Consider the following 22,502-nt stretch of genomic DNA (forward strand, 5'->3'; position numbering starts at 1 on the left):
CTCTGACCACTCCCCTATATCTCTTACACTCTGACAGCAATACAAAACAAAACCCCCTACATGGAGGTTGAACTCATCCCTTCTGACAGACCCCAAGTTTTTACCCGAAATATCAACTGCAGGAGTTTTTCACACTTAACTCTACTCAGGACATGGACCCTCTGATGGTGTGGGAAGCCCACAAATGCACCCTTAGGGGGGTGTTGATGAAAATGGGCTCACAACGCAAGAGGGACAGAGAAAATGAAATAGCCAAGTTGGCAAATAGGATCTCAAATCTTGAAACCTTGCACAAACAGTCTCTGTCATCACGGCAACAGACCTTTTAGAAGCCAGGAAACTATTACAACAGACCTTAGACGTCAAGACGAAAAGATTTTTATTTTTTCGGCGGAAAAAAATTTACTACGAGCACAGTGACAAAACGGGCAAGTTTCTTGCTAGAGCTTTGAAAGGCCCTCACTACCGAAATAGCATATCGGGTATAACTAATCATGAGGGCAAACTTGACGTTTCCGATGACCAGATAGCTAGACATTTCCAGACATACTACACCAAACTCTATAATTTGCCACCCCAACACAGACCTAGTGACTCGATGTGATCTAGAATTCAGGCTATCCAAGACTACCTAACCAAATCCAAAATGCCCCAGATCTCTACAGTGGATTCTGAACTCTTAGAAGGCCCTATCAACGCGGCTGAGGTCCAAGGGGTGATCAGGGACCTGAAATCAGATAAGAGTCCGGGCCCTGATGGCTATACCTCTATATATTATAAAACATTCATCGATACCCTATCAAATCCACTTACAAAAGCACTGAACTCCTTCTCAACCCCCAGAGATAGTCCGCCAACATTTTTGGAGGCCCACATCACAGTCCTGCCCAAACCAAATAAGGACCCGACCCATTGCGCCAACTACAGACCGATCTCCCTACTGAATTTAGATGTCAAAATAATGGCCAAAATCATGGCGAACAGAATAAAACCCCTACTCCATACCATAATTAGACCTGAACAGGCAGGATTTATGCCGGGAAGGGAGGCAAAAGACAATTGACAAAATCACTCAACCTCATCCATGCGGCCCACGAGTGAAAAATCGAGGGCTTTCTCCTCTCTGCGGATGCAGAGAAGGCCTTCGATAGAGTAGCCTGGGACTTCATGTTGGAGACCTGCAAATTTATTGGCCTAGGCACACAAATGATGTCATGGATATCCGCCTTATATAAAAAACCCCACCGCAAAACTACGCATTAATGGCTCTTTATCAGATACAGTTCATATTTCCAACGGAACGAGGCAGGGTTGCCCCCTGTCACCCATCTTATTTATTATTTAGCTAGAACCTTTTATTAGAACATTGAAGATGAACCCTGACGTAACCGGATTTTCTATAGCACAGACGGAATACAAGATCGCCGCTTATGCGGACGATCTGTTTTTTTTTTTTTACTTTACATTGTAGCATAGTATCATTTCTTCAGTGAAAAGAAATCATAATTTATTTACAAAAATGTGAGGGGTGTACTCACTTTTGTGAGATACTGTAAATAACTGGTATAAATGTGGAAAGCAGGAAAAAACTCACAGCAGAAGTGGCAGTTATTATACAAGGCTTTGGATGACAGGGTGGGCTTGATTGCAGGCAAGTAAGCATCTACATTGTTTACTTTCTTTTCTGAATGGCCAAAGTGACAGTTAAAATGTAGTGTCCCATGTCCCCTCACAACATCATTATTATAGAATATTTTAGATCTGGAATTATCTAGGCAATTAATATGATAAAAACACAAGGTCATTTTAGGATAATGTATTTAGCTAAATATTTTATGTGAGCAGATGGAACGCATGGACAACTTATTTTTAATTTTCTGGAATGAAAGGTAACGTTTAAGTCATTAAAGAGCTTCAAAAATTCCTATATACATGTGGCAAAACCAAAGAGTCTTTTCTCATTTACATAACAATACTTTTAGATAAGATTTTTTCCTGCATAGTTTCTTTGTGCTTAGTATACTTTGTTAAAGATGAGATGACATACGCCATTGTAGATGACAATGTAATCACTGTACCTTGATGAATCAGACCTTGAGTTAATTATACTATAATACATGGTGTAAAGTAATTGCTAGGAATTGAATCACTTCTGTGCTGTACAAAAAAAACAATGCAATAGTACACATATTTATGAACATCAGGCAAATCTTGAAATGTTGCCATCTGCAAATGACAAAATGCAAAACAGATTTGGCCCAGCTGGGTTCCCCTTTAAAAAAAGGTAATATAGATGAGAGTCAACTGGCACACAACGCAGTGAAAACAAAGGTGGTACATAAACATAACAACAGCGAATGATCTAACAGACCTTCATCATCAGATGATCAACAAACATATAATCTGTCCCTAAAGAATCCTTCTGTATTATATTGTGCTTGCAGCATATTTGGGTAAACATTTTCCAGTGTGCTCAAAGGTGATTTTTCTGAATTGCTCCCCAACCTCCATTGTTGCAGACTCAAAACACTTCAGTGAACTTTATGACTTAACCAGTTGCAATCTTAGACAATTTAAACTAGGCATATGGCAAAAAAGAATTCTGTATCGGAGACACACCAGGAAGGACACAGACTCACCAAAGTAATGCCATGTACACTTGGTGCTCATTCCAATGACAAAATCAATCTGATTTTCTTCTGATGGATTTTGTTCCAAACTTGTCTTGCATACACATGGTCGTACAAAGTTGTCAGAAAATCTGAACGTTCATAACGCAGTGACATAGAACACGTACGACGGGACTATAAAGAGGGCAGTAGCCAATAGCTTTCATCTCGTAATATATTCTGAGCATGCGTGTCACTTTGTCCATCAAAACTGTCTACACGCGATCGGAATTTAAATGATCCGATTTTGTTGTCGGAAAATTTGAGATCCTGCTCTCAAACTTTGTGTGTCGGAATTTCCGAGGGAAAACGTCAGATGGAGCCCACACACAATCAGATTTTCTGACAACAAGATCTGATCGCACATTTTCCGTCAGAAAGTCTGACCGTGTGTACAGGGCATAAGAGAAAATCTGCTTTTAAGCAGTTATCACCAGAACAGGTGTTGCATAGTACATATAGTTACATGTAGATGAGGTAGAAAAAGGACACAAGTCCATCAAGTCCAACCTATGTGTGTGATTATATGTCAGTATTACCTTGTATATCCCTGTATGTTGTGGTCATTCAGGTGCTTATCAAATAATTTCTTGAAACTATCGATGCTCCCTGCTGAGACCACCTCCTGTGGAATGGAATTCCACATCCTTGCCACTCTTACAGTAAAGAACTCTCTACATAGTTTAAGGTTAAATCTCTTTTCTTCTAATTTTAATGAGTGGCCACGAGTCTTGTTAAACTCCCTGCCGCAAAAAGTTTTATCCCTATTGTGGGGTCACCAGTACGGTGTTGAAATCATATCCCCTCTCATGCGTCTCTTCTCAGAGAGAATAAGTTCAGTGCTCGCAAACTTTCCTCATAACAAATATCCTCCAGACCCTTTAGTATCTTTGTTGCCCTTCTTGTGCTAGCTCCATTCCCAGTACATCCTTCCTGAAGACTGGTGCCCAGATTTGGACAGCATACTCTAGGTGTGGCTGGACCAGAGTCTTGTAGAGTGGGAGAATTATCGTTTTAGCTCTGGAATTATCCCCTTTTTAATGCATGCCAATATTCGGTTTGCTTTGTTAGCAGCAGCTTGGCATTGCATGCCATTGCTGAGCCTATCATCCACTAGGACCCCCATGTCTTTTTCCATCCTAGATTCCCCCAGAGGTTCTCCCCCCAGTGTATAGATTGCATTCATATTTTTGCCACCCAAATGCATCATTTTACATTTTGCCATGTAGTTGCCCACCCCATTCATTTGTTCAAATCTTTTTGTAAGGCTTCCACATCCTGCGGAGAAGTTATTGCCCTGCTTAGCTTATTATCATCCGCAAATAAAGAGATTGAACTGTTTACCCCATCCTCCAGGTCATTTATGAACAGATTAAACAGGATTGGTCCCAGAACAGAACCCTGGGGGACCCCACTACCCACTCCTGACTATTCTGAGTACTCCCCATTTATCACCACCCTCTGAACTCACCCTTGTAGCCAGTTTTCAATCCAAATACTCACCCTATGGTCCATGCCAACGGACCTTATTTTGTACAGTAAACTTTATGGGGAACTGTGTCAAATGCTTTTGCAAAATCCAGATACCCCACGTCTACGGGCCTTCCTTTATCTAGATAGCAACTCACCTCCTCATAGAAGGTTAATAGATTGGTTTGGCAAGAACAATTCTTCATGAATCCATGCTAATTGCTGCTAATGATACCGTTCTCATTACTAAACTCTTGTATATAGTCCCTTATCACCCCCTCCAAGAGTTTACATACTATTGATGTTAGGCTAACTGGTCTGTAATTCCCAGGGATATATTTTGGACCCTATTTAAATATTGGTGCTAAATTGGCTTTTTTCCAATGAACTTGTACCATTCCAGTCAGTAGACTGTCAGTAAAAATTAGAAACAATGGTCTGGCAATTATTTGACTGAGTTCTCTAAGTACTCTCAGGTGCAAGCCATTTGGCCCCGGTGATTTATTAATGTTAAGTTTCCCAAGTTTAATTTAAATTCTGTCCTCTGTTAACCATGGAGGTGCTTCCTGTGATGTGTCATGAGGATAAACACTGCAGTTTTGGTTACTGAACCCCCTCCGATTCCCTCGTGAAGACAGAGGAGAAGAATAAATTCAATACCTTCACCATCTCCCCATCCTTTGTAAGCCTTAAGCCCCATACACACTATCAGATTATCTGCTGAGTTTTTCCTTCAGATTTACCAAAACCATATAATATGAGGACGAACCTTAGGAGTTTCAATGTGTATGCAATCAGGCAGGCCCTTCTACTACATGGTTTTGGTAAATCTGAAGGAAAAACTCAGCAGATAATCTGATAGTGTGTATGGGGCTTTAGATGAACGTGTGGTTCCCTCTGCACAGTCTATGTCTGGATAATTAAAATCCCCCATTATGATAACACTTCCCATCCTTGCTGCTAATCCAATTTGTGATAGGAAATCTGTCTCCCCATCCTTCCTCAGGTTAGGGGGGCTATAGCATACTCCCAGTATTATTTTCTCTTTAGCGTCTTCCCTTTGGAGCTCTACTCATAAGGATTCCATCTCCTCCCGAGCTCCCCTAGTGATATCATCTCTCACATTCACTTGTGCATTATTCTTGATATATAGGCATACCCCTCCCCCTTTTTTACCCTCTCTATCCTTGCGTTAAAAGGTATGCCCTTGAATGGTTGCCAGCCAATCATGAGAGCTGTTGAACCAGGTTTCTGAAATTCCCACAAAATCCAAATCCTCCTTGTACAACAGTATCTCTAGTTCACCCTTGTCTGTCAGGCTCCTGGCATCGGTGAACATGCCACTTAGTTTAGACCAGTTGCATATTATCCTCTTATTGGGTGTTCCAAGATTGCAACTAGGACTTGCTACTGTTCCCATCGGAGGATTTCTATCACCTCCTGTACCTATGACAACCATTAGATTAGATTTCCCATCTCTTACTTGCTCCTGTGGTAATGGTCACCAGCACAAATTGAGGGTTGAATCTCCCCATTGGGAGATTAGATAGCAATACAAATCTGTCAAGGGTTCTACCTTTTCCCTACTCTACCCACAAAAATGAAATGTTTTGACTAGAGGTAAACTTAAAATGTTAATGTAGACTTTTTTGTTAGTTGTAAATTAAGCTTGAGCCTGCCCCATTCCACAGTCTGATCTTTCCAATTGGTCATTCACCATGATTGGTGGTCTTTTTGCCCAATGGGGAGACTCTGTATGCAGGTGGGCCAAGCATGAAAGAAAAGCAGAGATATACACATAACCTCTGTTGCTTATTAGGGATGGGCTTGAATATCAGCTATTCTCATATGTAGTGCTCATGGCAAGTTTGCCCGCCATGGAGTGCCCCATAATGTGCTCCGAGATCACAGTGCATTGATGGCTGCTGATTGGCCAAAGCTTGCACCTGACCTGCTTTGGCCAATCACAGCACGATGTACTGTGAGAACCATGATTGGCCAAAGGCAGGATGCCTTTGGCCAATCATGGCTCAGGGGCTAAGTCCACGCCCCCACTATATAAGGCTGCTGCTTACATGGGGGCCGTATATATTGAATGCATGGAAATGAGGCAGGTAGATAGTGTAGTGTGCAGTCAGTCAATGTAGTAAATATAATACTGTTCAGAGAATATAGTGCAGTTAGTGTATTATAAATTATACGGTTCAGAGCATATAGTGCAGATAGTGTAGTGTGTATATATATATATATATATATATATATATATATATATATATATATATTACAGTTCAGAGTATATACAGTGGTGTGAAAAAGTGTTTGCCCCCTTCCTCATTTCCTGTTCCTTTGCATGTTTGTCACACTTAAGTGTTTCGGAACATCAAACCAATTTAAACAATAGTCAAGGACAACACAAGTAAACACAAAATGCAATTTGTAAATTAAGGTGTTTATTATTAAAGGTGAAAAAAAATCCAAACCATCATGGCCCTGTGTGAAAAAGTGATTGCCCCCCTTGTTAAAACATACTATAACTGTGGTTGTCCACACCTGAGTTCAATTTCTCTAGCCACACCCAGGCCTGATTATTGCCACACCTGTTCACAATCAAGGCATCACTTAAATATAACCTAATAACCTAATAACTGGTTGGGCCACCCTTAGCAGCAACAACTGCAACCAAGCGTTTGCGATAACGTGCAATGAGGCTTTTACAGCGTCCTGGAGGAATTTTGGCCCACTCATCTTTGCAGAATTGTCCTAATTCAGTTACATTAGAGGGTTTTCGAGCATGAACGGCCTTTTTAAGGTCATACCACAACATCTCAATAGGATTCAGGTCAGGACTTTGGCTAGGCCACTCCAAAGTCTTCATTTTGTTTTTCTGCAGCCATTCGGTGGTGGACTTGCTGGTGTGTTTAGGATCATTGTCCTGCTGCAGAACCCAAGTTCGTTTCAGCTTGAGTACACGAACAGATGGTCGGACATTCTCCTTCAGGATCTCTTGGTAGACAGCAGAATTCATAGTTCCTTTTATCACGGCAAGTCTTCCAGGTCCTGAAGCAGCAAAACAGCCCCAGACCATCACACTACCACCACCATATTTTACTGTTGGTATAATGTTCTTTTTATGAAATGCAGTGTTCCTTCTTCGCCAGATATACTTGGACACGCACCTTCCAAAGAGTTCTACTTTTGTCTCATCGGTCCACAGAATGTTGTCCCAAAAGTCTTGGGGATCATCAAGATGTGTTGTGGAGAAATTGAGACGAGCTTTGATGTTCTTTTTGCTCAGCAGTGGTTTTCTCCTTGGAACTCTGCCATGCAGGCCATTTTTGCCCAGTCTTTTCCTGATGGTGGAGGCATGAATGCTGACCTTAACTGAGGCAAGTGAGGCCTGCAGTTCCTTGGACGTTGTTGTGGGGTCTTTTGTGACCTCTTGGATGAGTCGTCGCTGCGCTCTTGGGGTAATTTTGGGCGGCCGGCCACTCCTGGGAAGGTTCACCACTGTTCCATGTCTTCGCCATTTGTGGATAATGTCTCTCACTGTGGTTCGCTGGATTCCCAAAGCTTTGGAAATGGCTTTATAACCCTTTCCAGACTGATAGATCTCAATTACTTTCTTTCTCAATTGTTCCTGAATTTCTTTGGGTCTCGGCATGATGTGTAGCTTTTAAGGATCTTCTGGTGGACCTTACTGTGCCAAGCAGCTCCTATTTAAGTGATGCCTTGATTGTGAACAGGTGTGGCAATAATCAGGCCTGGGTGTGGCTAGAGAAATTGCACTCAGGTGTGGACAACCACAGTTATAGTATGTTTTAACAAGGGGGGCAATCACTTTTTCACACAGGGCCATGATGGTTTGGATTTTTTTTCACCTTTAATAATAAACACCTTAATTTACAAATTGCATTTTGTGTTTACTTGTGTTGTCCTTGACTATTGTTTAAATTGGTTTGATGTTCCGAAACACTTAAGTGTGACAAACATGCAAAGGAACAGGAAATGAGGAAGGGGGCAAACACTTTTTCACACCACTGTAGTTTAGTCCGTATAGTTTATATAATACAGTTCAGAGAATATAGTGCAGTCCGTGTAGTATATGTAGTACGTGTAGTATGTAGTACAGAAAATCCCTGGTTGTGCATATGATCAACTCAGCTAAACTATGCATCCCAGCACATTGGGGTTCACCCAGTGCAACAACTATCCCTGAATGGCTTACCAGGGTAGGAAAAATAGCTGAAATGGAGGAACTAATTCAGATAGCACGAGACTCCGCCTCGAGATTCTCCCGGACCTGGGCCTGCTGGACACACTTCTGTACCACAGATCGATATGCCTCCTTGATGGGATCAAAAAACAAAGTTCCAACCCCCCGTTAGCAGATTGACAGGCCTCAACCTGCACCTCATTGAGGGGTACCCTCCTAACATGACACATATATCCTACCACTTCCAACCATAGGCCAATATGGGAGGGAGACCTCCCCAGACAGAGACCCTCTCGAGGGCTCGTGCACACATGGCGCTGCCGGGGAGACCGGAGGGGCAAGACACCCAGACCCCTTCTCCCCCCCTGGTTCTCCCCCCCTTCTTCCCTTCCCCTCCTCCCTACTTCCTCACTTGCTTACCCTTGCCCATCTGATACTCTATAACACTCTATCTTACTCATACATCCCTTACCAAAGTCAGATAATGTTTTTTTCCCTCTCTTGAACTGAATTTTGTGATTCAATAAATTAGGATATCATCGTGATATGATGATTGGGGTAAATTTATCAATGTTTTCACCAAAGATTCACACGACTTTCAATTCATAAAAATATGTGAATCTTGGGCAGAACTTGTAACACAGAACCTACTGTCTTGTAATATCACTTGGAACTTTAACCAAAACAGTTTTGTATGTTTCAAATGGACTGCAAAAAAAGATAGATGCTTGTTAGACCTTATTGATGCCTTTGCCAAATATCACTGTAACAGGAAGTTAAAGAAAATCTTCCTTCTAAGGATATACAAAAGCAACTGAAACTTTTTTTTTTTAATACTAGAAGAAATATATTTTTGGCAAAATGTTTGTTTGTTATCACAATGTTGGTACTTCTAGTTAACTTTTAGGTGCAGTAGCAATTTTTTATGTCCCATTTTTATTCACCTTATATGCAGTACCTTGTAAAGGAAATTTGTAAGTTCTGTATATAATTGTATTTTGGCTTGTATGTTTGCCTAATGCCTATGTATTGCACACTGCACTCATTGTGCACATGGCACTAATAGTGTTTTCATTACATGTTTGCATTCTTTTGAGTCCTGATTAGGATTAGCCTGCCTATGTTACGCTCTTGTTACCATACAAGTACAATTGTAATACTAATGTGATACCTACATAATCATGTGTATAAAAACCTTCAATTACATTAAAATAAACAGAACAATTATTTGGAAAGATGTCCCATGTATCTTTTGTGTCCGTTCCCTACTGCAGTAGTTATTATTCATTTGGAACCACTAATCAATATGAGGATAGGAGTTGCCTATCTATAAAATATTCAGAACACCTTAGCTACATATTTTAGGTGCATTTTATTAGTTAGTAATTTAAAAATATTATATATGCAGTATAAATATTTGTACTTATATTTTTTTTGTTTTATTTTACTGTGCAACACTTACACAAAATGTCATAAAGAAAATAAACAAGGTGTACTGTGCTCACAAAAGGAGCAAGTCCAGTATTCTAATTTCAGCATACAGAAGTATATAAGACACAAACATTTCAGAAATTAGATGCCTCCTTTTTCAAGTTCTGCATACATAATGACTTGGGGCTGGTTCACATCATGAATCTCACAGGAATGCACTGTGCGTTCCTGTGTGATTCACATGCAATCCAAGTGCAGTTTGATTTCAGCCTATTCATTCGAATGGACTGAAATCACACTGGACCACACCAAAATTAGTGTATGCACTATTTTACAAAACGCACTGCTGTACCGTGTGATCCAGTGCAGACAAACACACTGCGTTTCCCACCTGTGTTTGGGGTGTCGTTGAGTTAACACTGACAACTGCTGCAAATGGCAGGTGCAGTGCATTTTGAATGTGATGCAGGAAGCGCGCACATAATGCCGGTTTCCTGCACCACGTTCTAGTGTGAACTGGCCCTTAGGGGTTGTTTTTCTAAAAGTAAATAGGGTGTTCATTTTGAAATAGGATTTTTACTTTGATTGTGAAAACTTGAATGTGGGGAAAATTCACTTCGCAAAGAATTCCCAAATCCCATGTAAGGAAAATAAAAATAAAATAAAAATAAAAACAGTATTTTGCCTGCACATGCTTGAAAGATGGAAGTCAACAGAGCTTCACCTGATTCACTAGCGAAGGGGAAATTATCTTGGAAAATAAACAGCCTTTTTGCCTTGTACTACTATGTAGTACAAGTAACAAGCCAATTCATAGACAATACAATAGAATGAGTTTACTGAGGTTATCAGTATGCACAACATATATAGCAATCAATAAAGGATGAATCATTCCTCTGAAACATTTGCTTTCTTTGTATATTTCTGTGTCTGTAATTAAAATACTAGACTTGCTGTTTTGTAAGGGCATTACAGTGTTTGTTACCCTTCTGTCACCTGGAATACCTGGCTGATCCTGCCTGGTTCTGCCCCCCCCCCCCCGAAAACTAACCATGGTTTATCATGGCTGCTGAGTCCTGACACCCTGGTCAGTTTATGTGCCTCTGTCATCCGCAGCTCTCCTGTCCTCCTCTGTTCTCTCTCCCCTCTCCCTCCCTGCCTGTCTTCCCCTGTGTCAAGTGCCCACCCCCTCCCCTCCTACTGCTGAAATTACTTTTAAAATCTTATATAATCCTGTGTCCTGTGTGTTTGCTAATGATAAGTGCTCCTGTCTCTGTGTTTTATTAAAAAAAATGCTGGCTATACCTGATTTCATAGTGCCACTCAGTGCTCATGTGACCAGCCAACTCTCTCCTCCTCTCCTACTCTCATCCCGACTGATGTTAGTGGTGGAATCTGGGCCCTGCCCACTGCAACTATCAGACGGGGAGAGGAGAGAACCGGCAGGTCACTTGAATGCTGAGCGGCGCTTTGAAATCAGGTATAGCTGGCATTTTTTTTTAAAACACAGAGACAGGAGCACCTCTCATTAGGAAACACACAGGATTATATAAAGTTAAATAATTGGGTTAACAACCACTTTAAGAGCGAATTTTCTTCCATTGAGTGGATTTTTACCATTGTGGAGTTCAACTTATCTGTACAATCTATTTTATACTAGTTTACACAAAAAAAAAAACAATATTCCGCTGCTGTAGCTAAGCCAGTTCAAAACATATGCCCATTCCTCTGCATGTCTGCCAACCAAATCTTTATCTGTCCATGGTCACTAGGTCAAGATGTTCCTACTGCAGTCCCTGTCACACCGTTTAACAAATCAAGCTAGGAAATTGGACAGATAATTGTGGATTCCAGGAGAAACTCCTTTAATATTTATATGTCTAAAAGGAAAAATGATGCTTATTATTTTTCTTCTCTTTTTGAATGTGTTCCTCAGTGTGTGCCTCCATAAAATAAATATGCTTTGTGGGGCTGATGGTGGTGCACTCTTTTGTTATCTTAATTGTATTTTTTGTGGTAGAAGTTGCCTATATGGCTATGTTTACATTTTCTACTATGTTGCGTACTCATTAAAATTGGCACTGTGTTGCCTTTTACCCACATTTTTACTAGATTTTTCTGCCTAAAAACTCCAAGGGGGCTGCCCAATTTGCACTCTGATGCATGTCGTCTTTTTTTGAGGTAGAAGTTCTTGCATATCTCTCTTCCTCGACCACCTATAGCAAGTGAAATTGATGTTAATAAATTCACCTATATTTTAGTCCAAGCCATCTTCTCCACATGTTATGAGGTAGTGTGTATCACAACTACTGTTCTTCTACAACGTTTTTCTTCTTTGCTATTTTCAACAGATTTATTCATCTGAAATAAGTACCACTTTTCCATAAATATTCGTTAACACGCTTGTTTTCCTTTGAAGTCTGCTTCTTTTCATTCAGTGACTAGACACGTATGATTCTGCAGAGTATTCTACAGAGTATGACATTTTGTCCTATTTGCCAGAAGTACTCCGTCACTCCATGCCTATCCAGTTCATTATATCTAAGTCTTCTAAGTTTAAGAAATATTACACTTTCCTTAATGTATTTTCTGAACACTTAGTTCTTATATATTTACTATAGTACCTTGACAGCATTACTCAGTGACCTGCTGAAGTCCATTACTAGTCTTCTAAGCGCTAGGCAGATTTTACTATTCCTGTGATATATTTCCTTAACAGTCAACTTCAAATTATACTCTTTATCCTAATAGAATTAATCATTGGCCATTTATAGTCCTCTTCTGTATAGCTTACTAAGAGAGATTTTAATGATTCATGATTTTCATAATTCATGGTGTATCTATTGTACAGCTGACTTTGAAATATTTAAAATCTTAAATATATAGTATAAGTACATCCAAACCCCCTTTTTTAGCACTATGCATACATTGATAGCTACATGTGTAAAATGCAGTTGCCGTGGTAATAAATTACAATTTTGATTTCATTTATTTCAGTAAAGCCTGAATCGTCTGTTGCCTTTCTGGAATGCAGCTTCACTTTTCAAAAGTCCTCCATTTTAGTAAGATAGGTTTCAGCAGAGCTTACATGCCTCTGTACCAAGATATGTAGACAACAAACTACACTACACTTACACAACACAACAACCTACACTTCTCAGTGGAAACATTAGGTAGATGTAATATATTAAGAACATTGTGCTAACATTTATTTCACCAGTGCGCAAACCTGTAGTCCTGTAGAGGACCCAACAAGGAGTGACTTTGCAACGGCTTTTGGGTTTGTGTCAACAGACTTTGGACTGGTGCCAATATCATTAATTTGACATTTAGTTTCAGATGATTCTGAGATCATTTTAAATTCATTGTGAGGTGCATTTGACCTGCAGTTGATCTCCTTTCTACCTACTTCAAGCTGTTTTTTTACATTACATACATTTTAAGTACAAACCCCATTTGAAGTGAACAAAAGCTCACTGATGCAGTTCTTTTCTGGCTGGATTAGCAGGCGCAACAGTGGAGAGATAATGACCATAGAGATACACTATATTATATAATGACATCCCAGTCTTAGTCCGTAGGGTTCAATATAGAGTTGGCCCACCTTTGCAGCTATAACAGCTTCAACTCTTCTGGGAAGGTTGTCCACAAGGTTGAGAAGTGGGTCTATAGGAATGTTTGACCATTCTTCTAGAAGCGCATTTGTGAGGTCAGGCACTGATGTTGGAAGAGATGGCCTGGCTCATAATCTTCGCTCTAATTCATCCCAAAGGTGTTCTTTCAGGTTTAGGTCAGGACTCTGTGCAGGCCAGTCAAGTTCCTCCACTCCAAACTAGCTCATCCATGTCTTTATGGATCTTGCTTTATGCACTGGTTCGCAGTCATGTTGGGACAGGAAGAGTCCATCCCCAAACTGTTCCCACAAAGTTGGGAGCATGAAATTGTTCAAAATGCCTTAGTATGCTGATGCCTTAAGAGTTTCCTTCACTGGAACCAGGGGCCAAGCCGAACCTCTGAAAAACAACCCCACATTATAATCCCCATCCACCAAATGATTTGGACCAGTGCACAAAGCAAGGTTCATAAAGTCCTGACCTCAATCCAAAAGAACACCTTTGGGATGAATTAGAGCGGAGACTGCAAACCAGGCCTTCTTGTCCAACATCAGCGCCTGATATCAGTGCCTTATAAATGCTCCTCTGGCAGAATGGTAAAACATTCCCATAGACACACTCCTAAACCTTGTGGACAGCCTTCCCAGCAGAGTTGAAGCTGTATTAGCTGCAAAGGGTGGGCCAACTCAATATTGAACCCTACGGACTAAGACTGGGATGCCATTAAAGTTCATGTGCATGTAAAGGCAAGCCTCCCAATACTTTTGACAAAATAGTGTATGCTAATCAGCTTTTTATTGTTTAACCACTTCAGATCCGCGCTATTGCCAAATGACGGCATTAGCGCGGACCTACATTTCCGGGACTACGTCTATTGACGTAGTCCCGGTTACGAGCGGCCTGCGCGCCCCCTGAGGGGCGCGCGCGGCGCGCTCTGTGATCGGCGAGTCTGTGAGACTCGCCTGATCACCGATCCGTGTAAGGGGTCGATCCCGACCCCTTATCACGTGATCAGCTGTCAGCCAATGACAGCTGATCATGTGATAGAACGGAGCCGGTAATCGGCTATTATTCCTCCTCGCGCTGACAGCGCGAGGAGAGAAAAAAAAAGCCGATCACCGGCGGCCGTGATCGGGACATCAGTCCCGATCACGGCCATCAATACAAGGGACCACCTGCCACCTGCCTGTGCCCACCTGCCTCCCGCAGTGCCATCCTGAAATTAAATAAAAGCAAAAGTAAGTGCCCCCCGTCAGTGCCCCCCGTCAGTGCCCATAGTGCCCACAGTGCCACCCACAGTGCCACCCACAGTGCCACCCCACAGTGCCACCCACAGTGCCACCCACAGTGCCACCCAATCTGCTCAAAGGTGCTGCACCCCAGTGCCGCCCATCAGTGCCCAGCAGTGCCGCCCATCAGTGCCCAGCAGTGCCGCCCATCAGTGCCCAGCAGTGCCACCTATCAGAGCCACCTATCAGTGCCACCTATCAGTGCCCATCAGTCCCATCTATCTGTGGTACCTATCAGTGCCCATCCGTGCCACCCATCCGTGCCACTTATCCGTGCCACCCATCCGTGCCATCTTATCTGTGCCCATCTTTGCCCATCAGTGCCGCCTTATCTGTGCCCATCGGTGCCGCCTTATCTGTGCCTATTAGTGCCGCCTTAACTATGCCTATCAGTGCCCACCGGTGCAGCCTATCAGTGCCCACCAATGCAGCCCATCAGTGCCCACCAATGCAGCCCATCAGTGCCCACCAATGCAGCCTATCAGTGCCGCCTAATCAGCGCACTTCAATGAAGGAGAAAAATGACCCGTTTGCAAAATTTTATAACAAACTATTAAAACATGATTTTTTTTTTTTTTTTTTTTGCATCTTTTTTTGTTTGTTTAGCAAAAAATAAAACTCCGAGCTGTAACTAAATACCACCAAAAGAAAGCTCTATTTGTGGGAAAAAAATGATAAAAATTTCATTTGGGTACAGTGTTGTATGCCCGCGTAATTGTCACTCAAAGTGCATCAGCGCTGAAAGCTGAAAATTGGTCTGGGACTGAGGGGGGTTTAAGTGCCCAGTAAGCAAGTGGTTAATGTACATGCTTTACATATATGCATGCCTTTTAATATCAGTATTTGCTGGACCTTTTGTAATTTTCTACATTATTGTCTGGGATTTTATTGGATGTTTACCTGATGTATTTCTTGAACTGTCAACCAGAAATATATCCTAAATAGTTTAATTCAAAGATGATTGACACTGGGGGAATTCAAGCTGATGTGCAGAATGTACTTATAATCTTAGTATGTTCTATTCATTATATGTTAAGTCACTCCGAGAGGTACAAAGTATGTTTGGTCTATGGCTTTGATTCTTTTTGATTTTCTACTTTATGATATGACACAGAGGCGTGCCTAGGGTCTCCAGCGTCCTTGGCGAGAATCTGTATCGGTGACACGCCCCCCCCCCCCTCGGCCCCCCCTTCATTAAAGAGTTAGAATTTCAGTTTGTTTTTTTTACATCAATTTCATTTCATTTTTAATGTCTGCATATCCATTAAAGATAATGTTTAGGCTATACAGTCCCTTTTTCAATTGTTTTGACTTTTGAAAAAAGATATTGCATATAAAAATAGTAGTCAGATGAGATTTAGGATAAACACGTGGTATCACATTCAGAAGAAATATAAAACCTTATAAACCTTAATAGGTTTTATATTTTTTCTAATACAACACATTTTACATTTTTAAAGGTGCTAAATATAATAAAAGATAAGAATCTGTATTCATATTATGCTTATGCTTCATATTGTGCTTAGCTTGGCTATCTAAAATTTCAACGTGACCTCATATCAGAAGAGGTCTGTGGTGTGCGCTGGGAAGGGAACAGAGTGATGTGCTTATTACAATGCATCATACTATTCAACTTTTTCTTTTTTACATTTTGCAGCTTTTTGAAATGTCTCAAACTGACATATCATTCCTGTTTATGCACCGCCATACACAGTGTTGTAGTGCACCAAAAACAGTGTAGTAATAAAGAACATCCTACTTGTTTTCACTTCAGTGGTGTGAACTGAACACATGACACACAAAGCAAATGGCCCCATCTATCCTCTACACATCACAGCGCAATGCAGGATGGTGTGAATGAGCTTAGCTGGCACTATTGCTTGCGTGGGTGCCTCTCTGCATGCTCTTGCGCATAGGACAGCCCATTAATTTTAATGCACTCCCCTACATGTGGAAAACATGGAAAAGAAGTCCCCGGTTCTTTTCTAAAAACATGCTGCATAGAACTGCATTCAGTTTAGGATGTGTGTTTGCAGAGGCATGGGGGGTGCCATTGACAATTACCCCCACTCAAGTGCAGTGCATTTCCCTGTGTGTTGGGAAAGCATGCGATTTTGTGGGCTTTCCCAGCACACGTAGATGTTGATCTAGAATAAATGTTCTATTTAAACCAATAGGTTCCTGGGAATGTCCTGTGTTCTATACAATCAGCAGCAGCACCATAAAACCTGCCACTGTTATTGAACCATCACCTGTTCATATTTTCCTGACAGGGTATGAGTATTAGTGTCGCGGTTGCCAAACAATCCAGAATAGGCTGTCGGGAAAAAAAGAGAAAAAAAAACTGTAAAAAAAAAAAAAAAAATCGTATTTACTCAAATTAAATAAAAAATGGAATGCTTTCAGATTGTAAGCTCTTCTGAGCAGGGCCAGCCTAATCATCTTGTATGTTATTGTTATATAACTGTATTTTTATATAACTTTTATTTTCTAATTCCAATAGATTTTTATTAGGATAATCGGTAATCATACAATATCGGAGATTTTTACATATAATGAAAGAGCAGGAACATGAACAAATCACTGTTTTGCGTGTTAAATAACATTTGTAAAGAAGTATAGCAAGAAGGAAAGGCTTTGGAGCCTAAAAGAACTACTATAAGTATTGATACAGTAAATCATGCAATCCAAATCAATGAGAAGTTGTGTTCACTAGCAAACTGTGGGACGCGTACCATACAGTCCAATTTGACCATTTAATGCTCATCTGCAGGAAGTTACCCTGGGAGGCTGCAAAAAGAATTTCATATGTGGCATGAGTATTCGTTGTCTCAATGACTTCTTGGAAGGAAGGGGAGATAGTCTCCTTCCAATGCCGCAATATTACTAATCTAGTGCTAAGAAGAATATGTGTGGCTATGGTTTTGGTTTGTGGTGGTAATTGTTCTATACCCAACGATAAGACCGCCATAGCTGCACTAGGTAGGATTAGTTTCCCTGTGAGGGTAGAGATCAGATTAAATGTCCTAGACCATAGTTGCGGAAGCTTCGGTCATCCCCATGTGACATGGTAAAGTGTGCCAGTTTCTCCACAGCTTCTCCAGCAAAGGGGAGAAGTCTGGGGAGAGAACCTGGAGATCCTGTAAGGTGTCAGATACCATCTTAGTAGTAATTTATGGGTCCTTTCCCAAAGGTTGGCACTTTTAGTCGCCTTAAAGGTAGTTTGTAAAGCCTTAATCCAATGGTCTGCAGGAAATTCTGCACCCAATTCACGCTCCCACGCCTTAATGTTAGTAGATTTTTCAAAGTTTGTCTTGGAGTGTAGAAGACAATAAAACATGGATATGCCCTTAATAGCGGTGTATTGGTTAGTAAGAAAAAGGACTGCTCACCACGGTAATTGTATGTGGAGGGTGGGATTTCTTGTAAGAAAGTGAGATACCTGTAAGTATCTATAGCGGTCAGTATCCTCTAAATCATATTCTGCTTGTAGCGCATCAAATGTTTTATGATGAGAACCTGCCATCAAGTCTGTTAAATTATTGATGTCCCTGTCCACCCATCTGCTCATATTCAGATCTGGAACTAGCTATGAAATACAGGAGAGTGGGAGTGGTATCGTTTTTAAGACCTGTTCCGAAAAATCCAAAGATACAAACTGCTTCCAAACGGTCAAGGTGGCCTCCATGGTGATTGATAGATGTGCATGAGTCTGAGAGGGAAAGGTGGAAGATAAAAGCAGGTCCACCAGTTTTCTCTCATTAATCTGTGATTTTTCCAATTCAACCCATCTAGGACTGTGCGGATGGGGAAACCAGGCCCTAGTTTGTGCAAGAACAGCCGCAGAATAGTAATCTTTCAGTATAACGTGACCAATACCCCCTGCATTTTTAGTCTTGACCAGTTTTTTAAAGGCACATCGAGCCTTTTTACCTTGCCATAAATATTTGTTTAACATAGATTGTGCTTTGGTAAAAAAGGAGTTGGGGATTACGATAGGTAATGCTCGGTACAGGTACAACAGCTGCGGAAGCACTAGCACCTTAAAGGCTGCTAAGCGTCCTGTCCAAGATAATTCTACTTTTGAGACTTCCTGTAATTTTGTACCAAGGGCATCTAAAAAGGGAGAGTAGTTGCATATAAATCCGCTGTAGATTCCGTAAGGGTTATACCTAAATATTTGATCCCATCCTGTTTCCACACATAGGGGAATTTTGACATCCACCCCTAGATCCATTATGTATGACTTAGTGTCATTGACTTTGTAATAGGATATCTCGTTAAACATAACGAGAGACGAGTGTACCGAAGCCAGGGAAGTTTCCACATCTGTCAAAATCATTATGATGTCATCGGCAAATAGGCTGAGTGTGTGGGTTGAGTTAGCTGTGCGAAAGCCCGAGATATCCGGATGGGATCGGATATGAATCGCTAGGGGTTCCATTAGTACGTTAAAAATCATAGGGGATAGGGGGCAGCCCTGCCTAGTGCCGTTCGTAATATCAAACAGCCTAGACAAGACTCCAGATGTATAAATTCGAGCTGAGGACTTAGAATATAGGGCCAAAATGGCATTTAGGATACTACCAGAAAAGCCAAATTTCAGTAATACCTGGGTGAGGTATCGCCAATAAATGAGGTCAAAGGCCTTCTCTGCGTCCAAGGCCAGCAGCAGAGAAGGCCTCTCATGTTTCTTGGCCAAATGAATAATATTTGTCAATCTACGTGTGGCATCAGACGTCTGACGTCCCTTAGTAAAGCCCCTCTGATCAGGATGTATAAGTGAAGGGAGAAGATCTAATAATCGGAAGGAAATTATTTTAGCGTAAATTTTCAGGTCGATGTTGAGGAGTGAGATAGGTCTGAAATTTTGAGGGGTATTGGGATCCTTACCTGGCTTCGGCAATGTCACAATAACAGCAGTTAACACCTCAGGGGGGAAGGAGGCAGAGGCAGCAGCAGTGTTATAAATCAGTTCCAAATATGGGGTCAATAAGAGTTTAAAGGTTTTATAATAATCCCCTGAGAACCCATCCGGCCCTGGTGATTTATTACACGGGAGGGAGTTAATAGCTCTATGTACTTCTTCTGTACTGAATGGGCGATTTAGATTTGTCAGATGTTCCCGTGAGATGGTAGGTATATTTAGTTTGTCCAGAAATGACTGAATTGCTTCAGGAGTGGGTTGGGCGGTGTGCGGATCGTTTTTCAAATTATATAGGGAGCTGTAATAATGGCTGAAAGCATCCGCTATCTCTTGTGGATGGTAAAGCTTGCTACGGGTGACGGGGTGTAGTATATATGGAATCCTAGTCTTTTGTCTCAAGCCCTTTACTCTATTTGCTAAGTGTTTACCTGCTGTTAGGGTCCAGGTGTGGAAGCCCGACTTGTAGGAGGAGACCTCTCTTACAACGCTGGTTCAGGAGCCGCTGGAATGGAGACAGCGGTCTCGAGAGCACAGTGGGTAGGAGTGCCTGCTGGATAGGACCGCTGGAGCTGATGGTAGAGCAGAGGATCCTCTGGAAAGGCTGAGCGACTGGAGGTTTGCTGGAAGGCTGAGAAATGCAGACAGTAGCTTCGGGAGCCGATCACTGAACAGGCAGAAGGCTGGAGCAGAGTCAGACGGTCCGGGTCAAGGTAAGTAGGCAGGTGGCAACAGGAGGCAAGAAGTGTCGGTAAAACTGGCAGAGGTCGGCAACGGAATCGTAGGCAGGAGAGGTAGCGAGGTCAGGCAAGCCGGGTCGGGTTCGGAGAAGGCAGAGAAGTCGAGCAGGCCGGGTCGGTAACGGTAGCAGGTAATCAGGTTCAGAATCAGGTATTCAGGCACTCAGGAGCTGAGACGAAACAGCGCCGCACCAGCGCGCTTGAGGAACCTTTAAACGTTCAGTGGCGGGAAGAAGCGCACGAACGCCACTCACGACCACGCGAACGAGCGCGCGCACGAACGGCACACACGACGATACATATTAACGTGTAAACGAACGCGCACGCGAACGCGTACGCGAACGCGCAGGGAACACGCGTCGACGCCTGTGTGAACGCAGCTGTGCCTGTCTATTGCTGGTAAGTTCCTGACATTGCCCCCTCCCAAGGGGCAGCCTCCGGATGCCCAACAGGTTCCTCTTTTCTGGATGGGCAGACAGGTATGCACGAATTAATCGCTTGGCATGGATATTGCTATCCGGCTCCCAGGAATTGTTCTCCGGCCCAAACCCCTTCCATTTGATCAAAAACTGAATGCGTCCCTGTCTTCTTCTGCAGTCGAGGATGGCCTCCACCTCATATTCCTCATTTCCATCCACTAGGATGGGCTCTGGAGGTCTAGTTCCTCTATCAGGAAAAGGATCAGGGACGGCAGGCTTCAGCAGTGACACGTGAAACACAGGGTGAATTTTAAGCGACTCGGGCAGGGTTAACTCATAGGAGACTTCATTAATTTTCCTCTTAACCGGGAAAGGTCCCATAAACTTAGGTGCAAGCTTCCTGGAAGGACAAGCCATTTTAATGTTACTGGTAGCCATACCTGGTCGCCCGGTTGTAGGGTCAGTTCCCCTCTTCTTTTCCGGTCAAAGGCTCTCTTACCATCTGCCTGGGCCTTGGCCATTGCCTCCTGCAACACCCGGTTATTGTGGCTGAGGAAGTCCACTGTCTCCTGGACCGCTGGAACTGAGGTTTCTGAAAGAAAATCAGGCAAAAAGGTTAAATGAATGCCATAATTGGCGAAAAAAGGGGATTGACCGGTGGCCGAATGACAAGCATTGTTATAGGCAAATTCTGCCAACGGCAGCAGGGGCACCCAATCATTCTGCACGAATGATGTGAAGCACCTAATATACTGCTCAAGAGTCTGGTTGGTCCTTTCTGTCTGCCCATTAGTTTGGGGATGATAGGCCGAGGACAGGGCCAGCTCAATTTTCAGGATTTCACACAGGGCCCTCCAGAAACGTGAGGTGAACTGCACTCCTCTGTCGGAGACTATATTTGCAGGAACTCCGTGTAGCCTCACAATCTCCTTAATGAATACGTGGGCAGTCTCCACGGCAGATGGGGTCCCTTTTAGGGGTAAGAAATGGGCCATTTTGGATAGCCGGTCTACCACCACAAAGATAGTCGAGCACCCCTCAGAACATGGGAGCTCGACAATGAAGTCCATGCTAATCATTTTCCAGGGTCTGTCGGGCACGGGTAAGGGTTTTAGCAGTCCCCAAGCCTGATTCCTTGGTGTCTTGTTCTGAATGCAAACGGGACAGGAGCTGACGTACTTTTCGCAAAAGTCCTTCAGATTGGGCCACCAGAACGTGCGTCGTACGAGCTCAAGGGTCTTACGGACCCCAAAGTGGCCTGCCAGCGGGTGGTCATGAAGAAGGGACAACACTTTGACTCAGACATCTTTGGGGACGAAAACTTGACTTCCCCTCCAGAACAGGCCGTCTCTGGACACTAGGGTGATTCCGGGGGGTTTTGAGGAGTCAGAGGATGCTTCCTTGATCAGGGAAAGTAGGTCTGACTGTAAAAGTAAAAAATTTCCGGCAGGCAGGATTGTATCAGGGACAGATGAGTCTTTGGGGTTGTCATACATTCGTGACAGCGCATCTGGTTTCACGTTCTTCGATCCGGGCCGGTACGTGATATGAAAGGAGAAACGTGAGAAGAACAAGGCCCAGCGGGCTTGTCGGCGTCTTAGTCGCTTGGCAGACCTTAGGTACTCTAAGTTCTTGTGATCTGTATATATTAGTACCGGGTGAGCAGCGCCCTCCAACAGATATCTCCATTCCTCCAAGGCAGCTTTAATAGCAAGCAATTCTCGGTCGCCCAC

The sequence above is a fragment of the Lithobates pipiens genome, unplaced genomic scaffold, assembly GCF_037356315.1.
Source record: "Lithobates pipiens isolate NorthernLeopardFrog02 unplaced genomic scaffold, aLitPip1_a1.2 Scaffold_22, whole genome shotgun sequence".
Lineage (NCBI taxonomy): Eukaryota > Metazoa > Chordata > Amphibia > Anura > Ranidae > Lithobates > Lithobates pipiens.